Below are 17,317 nucleotides of genomic sequence, written 5' to 3'. Positions count from 1 at the left end.
CAATATCAATAAGGAGAGATTCATATCTTGTTCTCACTAGAACAACAATATCTTCAATATTCACCTTGAATCCAAGCCAAGATCTACCGCAAAACGATACTATAATCATCGCTATTCGTCAGCCGAGCCTCGATTAATACTCCACCACTCGAAATCACTCTAATTCCTCAATTTTATGATACACACACACTCCTATATGTTGCTGAGTTTTTGGGGAAATAATTTGGGTGAAAAATGAGGGCTTTGACCCTTATATTGAGTGTTGAAGTCGGTTGTCACCGACTTAAAAATTGCTCTGCGCGTTTGCGCAGAGTTGCTCAGTGCTCCTTTGCGCGTTCACGGCACACCCAGGCACGTTCGCGCAGGGTTAATTCCTGCTCTGGCAGTCTATCTTGAAATGTTCATAACATTTGATTCTGATGTTGGATCGATGCGCGGTTTAGTGCGTTGGAAACTAGACTTCCTGAACTTCAATTTAGGCTTTTGTTTCACTTCAAAACTCCTGATATACTAGGAGATATTCCTTTCTCAAGTTAGACCAAAATTATCGTACGAAACCTTGCCATCCTTTCTCCAAAGTTCCAACAAATTTAATTTCCTTAATTCACTTGTTCTCCAATCCTTCCATGACCTATTACATGAACTTGAACCCTCATAACCATAAAATAGGCGCATATAATCTCATATATCCTAGAAAATAACCCCAGTGTCTATAATTGAACAACTAACAGCTAACGAATCTCAACGTACAAAATTACGAGGTGTAACACTAATCCAGCCACAACAAGAAAGAAGATGAGTAGTATGGCACATGACTTATCAAAAGGGAAATTCATGTTATAATCTTGGAAATGTTTGCTTGAATGGTAGGAGAACACTTAGGAGAGCTTTTTGGAGTGTTTGAGATCATTTGGTTGAAATATGACTTGATAAAAGGGCTGCTCCGCCTAAAATTGAAAGGTGGAACTTTCCACAGCATATATGGGTCCCAAAGGGGGCAGCCTGCATAGTCTAGAAAATGCAAATATCTCTCTACTCCGACGTCGTATCGATGAACGGTTTAATGCATTGGAAACTAGTATAGTAGGCCTTCAATTTGGTGGGTGGATGACCCCATAAATCCAAGTATATTGGGAGAAAAGCTCAGTTAAATTAGACCCAAATTTTAGTAAACTTATGAACGTGAATTGCGTTAACCTTTGCTGACTTTTGTTTTACAACTCGCCTGACTTCAAAACTTAACATACGATGGTAATGACCTTCTCATCATATTAAGCACTCCTAGTCTTACCCCTAAAGTACGGGTCATAACGTTCCCAACTTGCCGATTCTCGATGAAACTTATCTTCTTTGATTCATTTAGTTTCTAAACCGTCCAACATGTGCTATACATAGTTTTAAACGCTTATGAAATTGATAATGGTCTTGCTCTCCAAGCTTACTTCGACTCACTTACGACACACTTTAACGTACGAAAGTACATGATGTAACAGATGGTTTCTAGTATGAGGGCTAGAGACGGTTTGTGATTGGTCCTGGACCATATATTATTGGAGAAGTTTCTATTGCCCTTTTGAATGTGGATATGACCATCACCAAGTTGGTAGCTTTTGTACAGACGACTGAAGACAGAAAGAAGGATAGTAAGCTACCGAAACAGAAAGAAAGAGAGATCAGTAAGAGGGATAAGTTAGCAGGTAACAATGGAGGATCTCAGGGAGATATTGGTAGACCATTCTTCAACAAGAGGTCATCAGGACCTGCACCTTCGGCAGCCAGTATACTAACTCCGACACCCACATATGATTAGAGAGGTCAAGCTAGTTAGAGACAGAGCTTCAGAGCGCCAAGCTCACAGTCACAGGCCAATGTGGGTCAGAGAACTTTCTAGCATCCTCCTTGCAGCAAGTGTAGCAAAAGACATGAAGGGGAGTGTCGTAAGGGTATGGACGAGTGCTATGGTGTGTGCTTCTGGGCCCTTATCAGAGAGATTATCCATCATTGAGATAGAGAATCGGTGGTAACACTGCTCAGTCTACTAATTCAGCAGCTCCACGTGGTCCTCAAGCCTCAGCAAGGTATTATACAACGAAGAATGGGACTTTAGGCGGAGGTCAGAAGCATTTATATGCTCTAGCAGGTCGTCAGGATTCAGAAGCATCCCCAAATGTTGTCACAGATATATTGACAGTCTTCACTTATGGTGTTTATGGACTTATGGATCCCGGATCTACTTTATTGTATGTTAACCTATTTATTGCTAGTAAACTCGGGGTAGATCCAGAACAGTTAGATGAGCCATTATCTATGTCTACCCTAGTTGGTGAGTCAGTTAGAGCTAGACGGGTTTATAGGGGTTGTTTAGTTAATGTTAGTCATCTCGACACTATAACTAACTTAATTGAGTTAGAAATTATTGACTTTGATGTAATTATGGACATGGATTAGTTGTCTTCATGTTATGCTACGCTAGATTGTCGGACCAAAATTGTAAAATTTCAATTTCCTAACGAACCAATTTTAGAATGGAAGGGTGATGTAGTAGTACTGATAGGTCGGTTTTATTTCCAATCTTCAAGAAAGGAAGATTATTTCCAAGGAGTGTATTTATCACCTAGTCCGACATAGGGATGTGGAGGTTGAGGCACCAATTCTCCAGTCCCTACCAGTCGTGAATGAATTTTCGAAGGCATTTTCAGACGATCTTCCCGGAGTCCCACTCGACAGAGAGATTGACTTAGGAATCGATATATTTCTGGCACTAAGCCGATATCAATTCTTCCATATAAAATGGTTCCAACAGAGTTGAAGGAGTTGAAAGTTCAGTCCAAAGATCTCCTTGATTAGGGATTTGTTAGGCAGAGTGTCTTGCCTTGGGGCGCACCGGTCTTGTTCGTCCGAAAGAAGAATGGGTCATTAAGAATGTGTATTCATTATCATCAATGGAATAAAGTCACAATCAAGAATAAGTACCCATTGTTATGGTTCACTTTTAAACCATAGCATAAAATATAGTTTCATAACTTGGCTCTTTGTATATCGAACAACAAAGTCGCCACCTACTTAATTATGTGAAATTAGGAAATCATTTTGAAAGGTTAATTTCAAAAACCTTTTTGAGTACCAAAACAACGGATAAGGGTTCTGGTAATCTCTCAGGGAATGTGTTAGGCACCCCGGGAAATTCGCTAAGCCCGGCACGACCAGCAGGTTTCAACGTTTGTGGCTAAAAGATTATATCTCGTTTGAAACTTGGACTAAAGTGGGTTCTATACAACGCTAACGAAATGAATTGAGTAAAGACTTGCCCTTTTTGTTCATTTGATTTTGACTAGAAAAAGTAATCTTTAAAACTAGGGAAAGTTATTCACTTGGCCTAAACAATTTGCATCTTTGATAACTTTTGCAGTTTTTGATTATGGAAAAAACATCTTTGAAGAAATAATTCTTTCTTCGGGCCAAAACCTATACAAACTTTCGATATTTAAAGCACGCTCGGCTCAATTGGCCTTAGAAATCATTTTCATTGCTTTGAAAAGAGTTAGTTCTATCCCAAACTCGTTGGTTGATTCAAAATGAAGCACATTTTTATGATCTTAGGAGCAATATAAACTCTTTTAATACCAGTTTTGAACATCTTAGTTTGGCAAAATAAATCTAGATCCAAAGTTTGTCTTGAAATATAACAATTGTTTCTTGAAAGCAGTTTTGGTATCCCTTGCGTGGGATTAGTGTTAAGCTAATCGATTAACCTATTTTGAAAATTATAAGGTTAATCCTCTTAAAATTGTTTAAGGTAAAAACTGATTCTGAAAACAATATTATCTATACAACTCGTCATCGTCCTACTCGTGTTTTATCCAAGTTCCAATAGGGTTTCAAAGTGTTGATTACATAAAAATCATAAACAAAATATATAAATAAAGCTGGAGATAATAAAAAGTTGGGCCTTGGGCCCGAAATGCAAACCGAACATCCCACTTTCCTTTTTCACTCGAGAAGTGGGCCTTTTGCGCGTCATTTGGCCCATTTCCCTCACCTGCGCAGCTGCTTCGCTGGGAATGCCCTTCTAGGCTTTGTGGACTTGATAAGGAATAAGGTGTTGTTGGGCCTTTGGCCCAACGGAGAATGCACCAGTGACACAGTCCATTTGGACCTTCAAGGCAGCAGTGTACAGAGAAAAGAGGAGAAAAAGAATTAGAAGCATAAACCACACTTAGGCAAAACAAGCATAGGCCCCAAAGCCTTAAAACAGGAAGGATATACCATAATATACATAAACAAAGGTAAAACAGTAGGAACACAATGACATACGAGAGATACACAGAAAGGAAACAATGGGTATACACCCCCAAACAAAGATGAAGTGTAAAAGCAATATCAAGAAGAGGCATAGCAAGCATACACTTGATATATAGGTGAGATAGTGCTAGGCATAGACAGGTTAAGTTGATATACACTTAGTATACAAGAAGAGCAGTGCATGTATGGACAAGAGCAAGCTGATATACACTTAGTATACAAGGAAGACAATGTGCATATATTTAAAGCTAGGAGAACAGAAATCATGAACAGTTTCAGGAAGTAACATCAGGGGTGAGGAAAGAGTAATATACATGATATACCCCTGATATATACAATCCAACAAACTCTATATATTGATCAAAGAAAAGCAAATATCCCTAAGTTAAGAACAAGTCATCATAACCTATTTCCTCTAATCCTTTCTTGTCACATTATAACAGACCTAACATTCAACATGCACTCAGTTTAATAATCAAACAAAAACCACTTTAAAATATACAGATTCGAACCTCAAACAACTCAGAAGAGCTCGAAACATTTATAGCACATATCAAAACAGAGATGGGATCCACTATGAGGTAATCAATCTTCCAAAAGAAGTGAAGAAAGAGAAAAAATGGATGGAGATAAACAGTTGCAGTACTTAAACAGTGAAACAAAACTCAAAATGGGAACTTCAGTTATCAGACTTGAACCACATAAGTGCACATAAGAACTTTAAAACCTATAATCATGTATAAAGAGACAATTTCATATCTGTTGAAGGCTATAATGACATCTAATCACCTTGTCACAATTGTCTCATGTGTTTATCTTGAGTTAAGGACTACGTGAAGGGAGGACACTTACCAGCTTCCTAACAGTTCCAAACTTAAATCAAACAACGAGACATTAAGCTAACATATTCATCAAATAACCTGACATTAAAAGATCCACACCAAGAACACTATATACTCAAGTTTCAAACATAGACTTTGCATGGTGGTTAAAAGTTAAATGGTTGCATAAGGTCAAAAGTGTTCAGATTTCAGCAAATAAGATCAAATCAGTGTCCTTTTTGTCATCCATGGTTCTATGAAGGGAGAAGGAAAGATAAGATTCGAAACAGAATACTTAGTAACAAACTCGAGGTCAACATAGTCTAGCCTCATTCATTTAGGCTTAACAGATAAAAGACAACTCAATGATTAGCAAGGATCCCAATAGAAAAACTTGAAACATATGCATACTAATCTTACAATCATTCTACATAACTTATAGATCCTTTAAACCATTCCAGACAGACGTAAACAACTGTATTAGCTTAACATATTACTAAGTTAGTCTTGTTATTTGAACTAGCTAGAAGAAAATCAACACTTAAGAAGAGAGTGACATTTTAAGAACAAATTCTCACATTACCGCCTTAAACATGATGAAGCCATAACTGCTACACAGTTAGCAACTAAACCCTGAAAAAAAAATTAACATTAAAGAAGGAACTAAACCTCAAACTAATTTAACCATGCTATATTATCTAAATAATTTTAGCCAATTAACACATAATTACATAAACTATAATAGCCAAAATAGAAAAAATTCAACATATAATCACATAATTAAATAATGCAAAACAGGAATAAAGAAAGTGATTTGAGTATTACAATATTTGCGAGCAACCGATCAAACTTTGAACTTTCAGCTTTCATTCCTCTTCAGCACTTCGTCTTGGCCTCGGGCCGAAGAATGAATGTAAGAAAAGAAAAGAAATAGTTTAGGTTTCTCATTGTGCTTCGAATCGACAAAAAATTGAATCACTTAGCCAATCTGAACAAAATGAACTAGCTCAATAGAAATTTACCCAAATACGTTAGTGTATTCCTCTTGAGAACTGAAAATGGGAGCTCTTTATATAGAACTCGATAAAATCACAAAATCTAGAGTTTGGTCGATGTGGGACAGGATCCTAAACACAAATTCCTCTTGGAATTTTGAGTTTCAAATTGAAGACCATAATGTGGAAAATAACAATTAAAGCCAATCAGTACTATTCCAGAGAAAGGAAAAGAAAGAAGGGGGTAAACCCTTACCTTGGTGGCGTCTGGACGGAAGAAAGGTGAGAGAGGGCAAGAGTAATTAATGTTCTTTCTCATTTTGGATGAACAACACTGAGAAAGCAGCATGTGGCCTGACCTTTGCCATTTTCGGCAAGGCGTTGTGAGGGATAGAGGGAGAAAGGGGAGGCTAAGAGCCTGTTTGGATAAGCTAAAAAAATAAGTTGGGTAGTCTAACTTATTTTTTTTTTTATAAACATTTTTAGAACATAAAGCTTTTAGATAAAAATTTAAGTCAAATAAACGCTCAATTATTTTTTTGAGAACATTTTAAGACAAAATGAGCTTTTTTAGTGGTAGAAACCAAAAAAAAGTGAAAATAGCTTATAAACTTATAAGCCAATCCAAACGGGCTCTAAGATTTCCCCCTTTCTTCTGTTTTTTCACAAAAGAAGAGAGGAAAATGGGTTAAACCCTTTTTAATGCGAAACTGGGCCGGGTCAGGGATAAACGGATTGGGCCCGACGAAGAAATGAGTTGGGCTGAAGGGAAAATGTGCAATCAGCCCCAAGGCAAAATTGATCTAATTGTGGCTGATTTTGCAAATAAATGGATAAAATTGAAATAAGCCAATAGCTCCTTGGTGTTTAAATCATAGCCAAACTATTTAAAATGCAGCCGAATTGAGTTTTAAAATAATTGAAACCATTCAATTGCAAGCATTCTTTCGAGATTGAAATCATTTTGAATAAAGATTAAGATGAACTAATGATCAATTAATGTAATTTCATAGACCAGAATAATTATTAATTCTTATAATAATTATGCTAATTAACAATAACCTTAATTCGACACTTAAAACAATTTCTCAATTTAAACATTTTTTTATGTGTAACGACCTGCTAGGTCTTTATGGGCGGTGACTTAGAAAACTAGACCTCGGTTGGGAATTCCGAGGCCGCGGTTGAGTCCGTAGCGTGTTTTTATATATGTGTGCATGTTTTGTTTGCGTCTGTAGGGCCTCAGATTGGTGTTAGGATTTTTGGGTGAAAAACTGGTGGAAAAACTGAGCTACTAGTCAAAATGGACCTGCTGTAGCGGGTCCGTCGTAGCGGTTCTAGGCTCGCCGCCCCAGGAGCCAATGATTTAATAAGGTGCGCCATAGCAATAGGGTTCCCGCTATAGCGAGGCTTTGACCGCTGCAGTGGTCGACGGGAGGCAGAATCCATATTTTATATTCTTTATTCCCAACCCATTCCCCACACAACTCTAAAATAGGTTCCAAGAACTGCTGTGGCGAAATTCTAAGGCTAGGGCTAAAACACTCTTGAGAGGTAAGTATCAACCCTTTACTTCGTTCATTCCATCATCATGTTAGATTCCATGATTAGATAAAGGTTCATTAATGGTGAATGAAAGGGCTAAATCCCTAAAACTTAAGAGACCCTTATTTAATGAATAGGTTATCGATTTTATTGCTGTTTAATCATCTAGGAGTTGAGATTATCACTTCTTAGGATGAGAACTTGACTATTAATGGTGGAACTTGTTGATTGAGACTTAGGGTTTCATAATGATGATAACTTTGGCATAAAAACTGCTTGAAAAAGGGTTGAATTGATTAGAAAACCCATAATTTGGAATAGTATGATGGTTTGGGGTTGATTTTATGATGAATTCACGCTTAGTGATAGTTCACCCAATTGAAAAGGGTAAAATGTGGTTAGGTTCTTTTCCCCAATTGTAGTATTGTTTGAGTAGATGATTCGAATACTCATGTAGCGATATATTTCTAGACTTTGAACGTTCGGAAGCTTTGCAAAAGGGGAAAGCTATTGCGGAGTGACTGCTTTGTTCCAGTTCAGCTTTGAGGTAGGTTACAGTCTACATGAGTTAGACTTTGATTAGTTGATTGTATATGTTATGAAATTGATAAGAGAAGCATGATTAGGGCTTCAAACATAAAGTGTGGTTGGAAATTCCTTTATTTGATATCGGTTGACTGATTATGCGATTAACTATTATGAAATGATAAAGAAATAGTTCATAAATACTTTTCTTGTTGATTTGGAGTAATCCCTTATTCACGTTATTAATTAATTGATTCTTGAGTCTTGATCTGACTTGCGACATGGTGATTTGTGTTCCCTGATATTGATTTATTGATTGTTCACATTCCTTATTGATTGAGGAATGGAAATACATTGTGATGAGAAAGATATTATAAATATGAAAAGGCACATTTGACAGGGGGTGAGGATGTGGCCTAGTTATGGGCTCGTGATCCGAGGTCAGTTCCGGAGCGAGTGGTACATGGACACCATGGGTCCCCTGCAGGTCATGACTATCTGGGGAAAACAATACCATTTAGCATGTGTGTACACGGTTGAGATACTTTTATTATTTATTGCATTGCATCGGACTCATGGCTAAGGGTCAAAAATTACCATTTAGCATGTGTGTACGGATATGTGACAGAGTTGAGATAATTTGTGATTTTCGGTTGTGTTGGTCATTACATGGGTTGAGTTACTCTTATTGATCTCTAATTGTGTGGACTTATCTTATCCCTGTGTTGGCTGATATTTCGGTATTGGATGATTCCTGGTTATAGTTTCATGTGGTTATGCATTATTGTGCCTATCTGTCTATTTTATTAATTTTGTGATTGTATGCATGGTACTAATCTTAGTCGGCCTATGATATCTACCGGTACATAGTGTTTGTACTGATACTATCTTGTTGTATTCGTTTGAGTGCATATTGTAATCCAGAGGCATCTACGAGACCTCATATTTAGCGTCAGGCCAGTTCCTGATCAGATCCGAGGGTGAGCTCCTATCCATGTCATGCCGCCTGAAGATCTCTCTTGTTGATGTCTATTTCCATTCCAGACATTGTTTACATTTACAGACAGTTATCTATTCTTTAGACAGTTATGTGTTAGAGTCCTTGTACGATGACTTTCGGATTTTAGGGTTGTAATAGTTAGAATTCCGCATTTTATTTATATATGGCATCATTAGATAGTTTTATGCTTTAATTTTGGTTATCGAATTATAAATGGTTAAAATGGTTTGCTAATTGGGTAAGGGGTTGGTTCGCCCGCTAGGAGATTTAGTGTGGGTGCCACTCACGGCTATTTAGGTCGTGACATTATGTGAATTAATTTTCCAAATTAACATAATTAATACTGAAAATCATATATATAATATATTAACAAGAAACTAGGATATTTTTCTAAATGAAATGGCCAAATACCCCTGAGTAATTGTAAAACCTCTTTTTAATTATAGAAAAGTAAATATTCTACTCTGTTTAAATTTGAAGAACTCCGACTAATTAATTGGGAATATGGAGGGTCAAAATTGAGTATCAACACCCACTATTAAAAATATCTTATAAGCTAAAAGCTAAAAGACATAAGTTGAGAATACCCAACTTTTGGCTTTTAGCTTATTTTTGTACTTTTTGGTTCAAAAAGTAAGTCCGTAAAAGCATTTTATATCTTTCCCAAACACCACATTTAAGCTTAAAAGCTATTTTGGCCAAAAAACACTTAAAACAAGCCAATCCAAACACCTTTTTGATGACTTGTTTGATCAACTACAAGGTGTCAAGTGTTTTTCAAAGATTGGGATACCATCAGTTGAAGGTTAAGGAAAATGATATTCCGAAGACAGCCTTCAGGACCTGTTATGGTCACTTTAAATTTCTTGTGATGTCTTTTGGGTTGACCAATGCCCCGACAGGTTTTATGAATTTCGTGAATACAGTTTTCAAGTCGTATGTCGACTTGTTTGCGATTGTTTTCATTGATGATCAGTTGCTATACTCTCGTAATGAGGTGGAGTATTGCTCCCAAATGCACATACACGCGTACGTGGTCGTACAAGTAATATAGTAATTTTAGAAATCAGATGTCTAACCCACATTGATTAACTATTTACTAAATTAAATGATCCTAATTATCCATACAAGAACCCGAAAGTTTTGTTTCTAAACTACTGAAAAAAGAAAACAATTTACGAACTTCAACCAAGAAAGAGCGCGTTTTTATGTTATCGATGAGATGAATGTTTCAGGGTTGCGGTTGGTTCACCAATCCTATTGAATTCTCAAACTATTTACCCTTAATCCGAATTATCGACAATTGCTAATTAACTGGATTGGTAACTCTCGTAATTTTCTTCCGAACTACCACTCACCTGTTAAAAACAGTTCGCCTCATATATGTCTATGGAATTTCCCTGTTAAGAACGCAATACATTTACGGTATTTAATTGAACGCGGTGATTAAGTATATTTCTATCCTAGCCACAAATCCTAGCCCTACTTCAGGGATAATTAGATCATGCTCTTTTTGCTTCTACTCTAATCTAATATCTTTTCCCATGCATGTATATTGTATAGTCGATAGAACTTAATTGTTGGCCAACCAGTAGAGAAATTATGCACAAAATTAAAGAAACAATCAAAATCAATTAGGAGCTTAAATTTCGGCGCTGATGGCTGGTAAGGTCGCTGGCATAAGATCCTGAATACGCAACATCACAGTGAAGCTTATGAACAAATAAGAACTTTCGGAGTTGCAAAATACATGTGAAAATCTTAGTGAATGAATCAAAATCCCCTTCCTCCCTTCAACAGGAAGGTAAAGTCCTATTTATCTCTAAACTTCATGGAACAAGACCCGCAAATTATGCCCTCATAAAATCTATTAATTGCTCATTACTGCGACTGAGTAATGGCTGGTAATATTCTTGAAATCTTTCATAACGGCTGAACTGCAGTCCTCAACTTGTCTGGTTAGTACCCCGTGCTCAGTTCCATATTTCCAGAGTCAGACTATCTCATGCCATGACTCTGGTTCCTGATAATCACGATCCGGGACCTCCACGAATGATGCTATCACTCACTGGCCGTGCATAAGAACTGGACCAGATATTACTCCTGTTGATTCTTTCCTGACATGTCTCTTTTGCCACGTATCACCAACTGACTCGTCCACCAATCAATTACGTCATAAGTCTTAAGTACATCTAATTTAACAAAAAAGAAATTGATAACTTTAACCTTGAACATCTCACCAAGAAGAATAAGCAGCAGTAGCAGCAGCAGCAGAAGGAGGAGGAGCAGAAGTAGGAAGAGGAGGAGAAGAAGAAGAAGAAGAAGAAGAAGAAGAAGAAGAAGAAGAAGAAGAAGAAGAAGAAGAAGAAGAAGAAGAAGAAGAAGACCACCTTTATTTTTTTAATTGTTTCTATTTCTCAAATTTACATTAAAATATTTATTTCGTTAAGTTTTTAACTTTCGTTAGTTTGAGGGACCAAAATCACATGTTTACATTAACTGAAGGTTGAATATGCTTAGTTAAATTGTATAGGGATCTAAGGTGGAATAAGACTATAACTCAGGGACTAAAATCATCATTTTCCCGTAATTATATTTGCTGCTCTTTTCAGTCACCTACCCTAATTCTCAAAGTCCAATAAATAAGTACCAAAGAAATATACTTCCGAATCATTTTCTCTAATCTGAATTCTATTGACTATAATGGAAGAGCACAATGAGTTTGGAGCTAATGTAAATTCAGTAATGGAATAATATATATCTATCTATAATCTATATCTATTATTTTCTACAACAATAATAATAATAATCTAAAAGTGGGAAGCCCCATAGTTGAAAGTTGGATTACGATAATACCCTTCAAAAGTTGATTGACTAAATTACTGTTCATCAACCTCACAACTTCTTATTTGAATTAGGATAGATGGATATCAATGAATATTAAGGGCCTGTTTGGAAAGTCACCCATATAATTGGAATTGGGTATAATTACACAGTTTGGTATTGTTAAGACCCAAATTCCTATAGCCATGAAGGCACCTACCCCTACCCGGTAGGCAAACCATCCACAACTGATTAAGCCAATTTTAACCAAGTATACTATGCGGAAAGAAATAAAGAAAGTCATTTAATAGTCATAAACTAAGTCTCATAATCATAAAGATGTAGAATAAGTACAACCACCCAAAACCTGGTGTCACAAGTACAAGAGCTACTAGGATAGCAAATACAAGGCTATTATGTCATCCGAATATACTAGCTAAATAGAAGAAAGACAGAATAATGTAAAAGAGAGAGAGAATCCGGTGCCATGGATCAGCCAGCAGCTCACCCCGAATCCTCCAAGAAAGGCTCCACAACGATAGGTGGAGTCTCGAGCTACATTAGTGCTAGGAATAGACTCTGCGCACAAATATGTGCAGCAAGTGTAGAGTGAGTACGGGAAATAAACGTGTACTCAGCAACATTGTCACGACCCAAATCACTAGTCGTGCTGGCACCTACCCTTTTCCCACCTAGTAGGCGAACCCGTACCTTAATCATTAATCCAAAAAATAATTAAATTAAATAGAAGCAGTAGAAGTCTAAATCAAAAATAAATTTAAGTGCAAAATCTAAATACAACCCCCATATCTAGTTTGAATCATACAAGAACATCTAAGTAAATGTCTAGAAATACAAGTACAAAAGTGAAAAATATCTATCTGACTGGAAGTAAGTAAAGATAGAGACAAATGAGTCTCCGGGCAGCGGGCTCGTCAGATTCTCACCCTGGACACTCGAACGCTGGGCCTCGGGATCACTTGCGAGGGGTAGAAGTGGAGCCTGTCACGAACTCTGCACTCGAAAAAAGAGTACAGCAAGGTAGTATCAATATAGATACTACGTACTGGTAGGTATCATAGGCCGAAAACAGTTAGATAACATATATAAAGAAAAGAACTGAAGAGTAAACATGCTTGCAATCAAGTACAAGCACAACACAGTCCAAAAACAAATACCACAAGTGATAGGATTATCAAGTTAGAATCAATATAATGTATGAATGAAGTAATGAGTGCATATGCAATGCAATGATATGCACTGGCCAAATATCTATCTCCGTACACACATGTTACGGACGAAATACCTCCACGTCTGATAGTCATGACCTATGGGGGACCCACGAAGTCCATGTACTAGTCACCCCGCACATAGCCCAGAGATGACTCCACCACACCAACGACTCTGTACACAGCCCAGAGGTGGTACCATTTCACTAGCCATTCCTCACACAGCCCATAGATGGCTACTATATCAAATCTGTCGAAAGAATCTCAGATGTTTCCTTCTCACTTATCATCATCAGCTCCAATCACAGGTAATATCAATGTATCATGGAAATGAGGATGAATTAAATGCATAATAACAATATTAAGCGAAACCATATCAATTCCAATTGTGCCACACATGAACACATATCACAATATCAATATCAAATCAATCTCTTTTCTCTATCCATGATAATGTCAAGATAAATGAGAGACAACCGTATAACAACCACAATATAGCAACTAATTGACGAGTCCAAGCTCACACAAATGGCAACAAACCAATACACAACAAAGAGGCGACAAGCCCACAAATCAACAACAATACCAATCCTAAGTAATACATCTCAACTTCATACTCAAAGGTGTAACATGCTTTCTCCGACAATAACTAAATCTACATATGCTTCGCTAATCGGAGTCTAACCAAAAGGTAAGCTGTAACCTACCTCGCTGTCGAGTTAGTACCATGAACAATCAGATCTGAGCCTTGCCCTTTTGAAGAGCCTCCAAGTACTCAAAGTCTAGACATTATCAAATTCGAAGTTAGAAACGAGAAACAACGGTATCCATATTGCCATACATTCATTCGAATCAAAATCGACTAAGTAAAATAGGGAAAACGGGTCCACAAGGGTAAAACGGGTATTTCAAATATGGAATGGTAAACCAACGTTCTAGAAGTTAAATTCTATTCTCCAATTGCTAATTTAGCTCAAGTATTTATCAATTTCATCATTTAAGACAAAACCGTAATTTGAGAATAAGCCCTAACTTTCAACATTTTAATTTTTCAACTAGAATGGAAGATTCAAGCCTATTGGTTACTAATTGTAACAACCCGTTTGGTTGTTATAGCACTTTTGACCCATTTACCCCCGTTGACCTTTTTCCTGAGCCCTATTAGTACGATTTTGATCCGCGGGGATGGGTGGTACGGTTCTCAAGGTGATAAGGCAAAATTTATGATGATTTTTGTGTAATTGAGCCTTAAAGTGAAAAATATTTGACCAATAGTTGACTTTTCGGTAAACGGATCTTTTTCAAAAATTTATCGATTTCAAGAGGTCCGGATGGCCGTTTGTGACTTGGTGGGATGTTCGGTTCGATTTACAAGGCACTTGGGAGCGTTTCGAGTTATTGGTTGGAAAGTTAGTATTTGGCCATTGGGTGTTGACCCGGTCAAACAGAACTCCATTGGGAATTCCGAGGCTGCGAGTGACTCCGTAGCGTGTTTTTATGTTTGAATGCTTGTCTGGTTAGTATCTAGGAAGTCTCCGATGATTATCAGATTTTGGTGTTGTATTGGTGGAAAACCAAAAAATTCTAGTCTCAGGTGTCCGCTTAGCAGCAACAGATCCGCCATAGCGGGCCCACTATAGCAGGATGGTGACTTTCAAGTTGGGTACCACAGCGGACAAGAATCCGCTGTGGCGAGCCCGCTATAGAGGACTCGTGACCGCTGCAGCGAGGTGACGTGTTCCAGAATTCGTTAAATTCTAGGATAAAACCCTTCACTGTCTATCACTTCATTTATTACTTCCTAAGCATTCTTGTGGCAAATTGAAGAATTCTTGGCTGATTCTTCCTTGGGGTAAGTTTCTTTACCTAGTATTCATTATTTTAACCTTCCTAAGCTTGAATCCATGCTAGAAATCCATTAGAATCTAAGAGGAAGGAATGGGTTTTGATGATCACTTCTTGGAATGAGTTCTAGTCTTTCTAAATGGAAATTTTTGGTGGGTTTGACTAAACTAATCATAGAATTTGACGATTTCATTCCTAATAGGCTTGAATCTTCCATTTATGTTGGTGAAATTAAATGTTGGGAAGTTACTGTTTATACCCAAATTGGGGGTTTTCACTTGAATAGCGAAATTGACCCATTCTTGAGTTATTTTAGCAATTGATTAGCAGGATTGAACTCCTAGAATGTTGAATTGCATATTTCACTTTCGAAATACCCGTTTTACCCTTGTGGGCCCGTTTTCCCCTTTCTCTATAGTTGAATTTGATTCGAAAGATAAGTATAGCAATATAGGTGTTGTTCTTTCTTTTTTTTATAATCTAGAACTCGATTACGAATAGATTTTGTGTATTTGGAGGCGCTATGAAAGGCAAGGCAAAAGTGTGATTGTTCGTGACTCCTGCTCAGCTATTAGGTAGGTTACGGCCTAACTTATGGTTAGACTTCAGTTAGCGAAGCATATGTAGAGTTAGGGATTGTTGGAGAAAGCATTTTACGCTTTCGGGTATGAAGTTAGGATGGATTACTTATGTTGGTACTTTTATTTGATTGTAGCTTGTTGCCTTGTTATGATCTATTAGCTTGTTTCCACGTTTGTGATGCTAAACTTGATATTGATAGATTCGCGTGATATGTGTCCATGTGTGGCACCGTTGATATTGATAGATATTTATGATATGTGTCCATGTGTGGCACCGTTGATATTGATAGATTCTCGTGACATGTGTCTGTGTGTGGCACCGTTGCTATTGATAGATTCTCGTGATATGTGTCCATATGTGGCCCCGTTGATATTGATAGATTCTCTTGGCATTGATATCATTCATGCATTCATACTCATACATTTGGATCAGGTTGCGCGCCACAATGTATTTTAAACCTATTTTGGACGGGGTTGCATGTTTATATATATATATATATATATATATATATATATATATACATGGACTTTTCAGGTCCCCCAAGGGTCATGACTATCGAGGCGTGGAGGTATTCCACCCGGAGAGTGTGTGTATCATTGCATTGCATATGCATTCATCATTATCATCTCATTTGCACCTATTGATCGGATTCATGGATTGTACTTGTGGTTGTGATTACTTGAGGAATTGTGGGAAACACAACGCAGACTTGTGTTTAGATGCTTCACCGTAGGCTATGATCCTATTGTTTATATTTCTGGACTTGTGACACTATTTTAGACTGTGCTGATTGATACTTGATTGTGAGCATGATTATCTTTCAGTCTCTTTCTTTAAATATGTTAGCTAACTATTATCGGCCTATAATATCTACCAGTACATAGTGTTTGTATTGGTACTACCTTGCTTCATTCTTTTATGAGTGCAGAGTACCTGATAGGGTCAACTTTCTCTCCACGTGGCTGATTTCCCGTGGCTTGGCTGATGAGTATCCAGGGTGAGCACATGGACGGATCCGCTGCCCGGATGCCTCTTTTTAGCGACTTGTCTTATTTTGATATTCTGAGACAGTATTCCATTTTCAGACTTGTATTCATATTCAAACTTGTAGTATCTGTAGTTGTGGCTCTTGTACGGCCTTAGACTAGATTCCTTGGGATTGTTGTATTATTTTCCGCATTTATTCACTTATCCTTATGATTATCTACGTTTGAGAGTTATATTTTGGTTGTCTTGATTACTTTATTGTGGGTGAATAATGTTTTGGGGAAGGGTTCGCCTACCGAGGTGGAAAATGGTAGTTGCCCGTACGTTGCCCGATTTGGGAAGTGACAAGTTGGTATCAGAGCCCTAGGTTAATCGGTCTATAAGTACAAAAGCATGTCTAGTAGAGTCATGCGGATGGGTACGATGAGCTCCGTACTTATCTGCGAGAGACTATGGGACATTTAGGAAACTTCAAATTCTTTCATTCTTTCGTGCTACTTTATTCAAATTGGTGTTTGGAACTTTCGAATTGGTATATGAGTTTTTTGGCACACCTAGCAAGGATGCATACGAGTTTATTATGGATATGCACGAGATGTTTTACAAGATGAACATAGTGGAGTCTCACAGTGTGGATTATATATCCTTTCAGTTTCATGGAGA

At 37.4% G+C, this 17,317-nt stretch overlaps 1 long non-coding RNA gene across 1 annotated transcript; it reads right to left on the bottom strand.

Moving 5' to 3' along the window:
- Positions 1-3,804: 3,804 nt before the first annotated feature.
- LOC132053621 (uncharacterized) lies at positions 3,805-6,528 on the bottom strand. The gene is made up of 2 exons (XR_009414192.1): positions 5,949-6,528; positions 3,805-4,156 (listed from the first exon to the last, which is right to left on the bottom strand). It is a non-coding gene; the product is annotated as an uncharacterized LOC132053621 (long non-coding RNA).
- Positions 6,529-17,317: the final 10,789 nt, after the last annotated feature.

Source organism: Lycium ferocissimum, chromosome 4, assembly GCF_029784015.1.
Source record: "Lycium ferocissimum isolate CSIRO_LF1 chromosome 4, AGI_CSIRO_Lferr_CH_V1, whole genome shotgun sequence".
Classification (NCBI taxonomy): Eukaryota; Viridiplantae; Streptophyta; class Magnoliopsida; order Solanales; family Solanaceae; genus Lycium; species Lycium ferocissimum.
The sequence above is the reverse complement of the archived record's forward strand: the minus strand, read 5'-3'. Positions and strand labels throughout refer to the sequence as shown.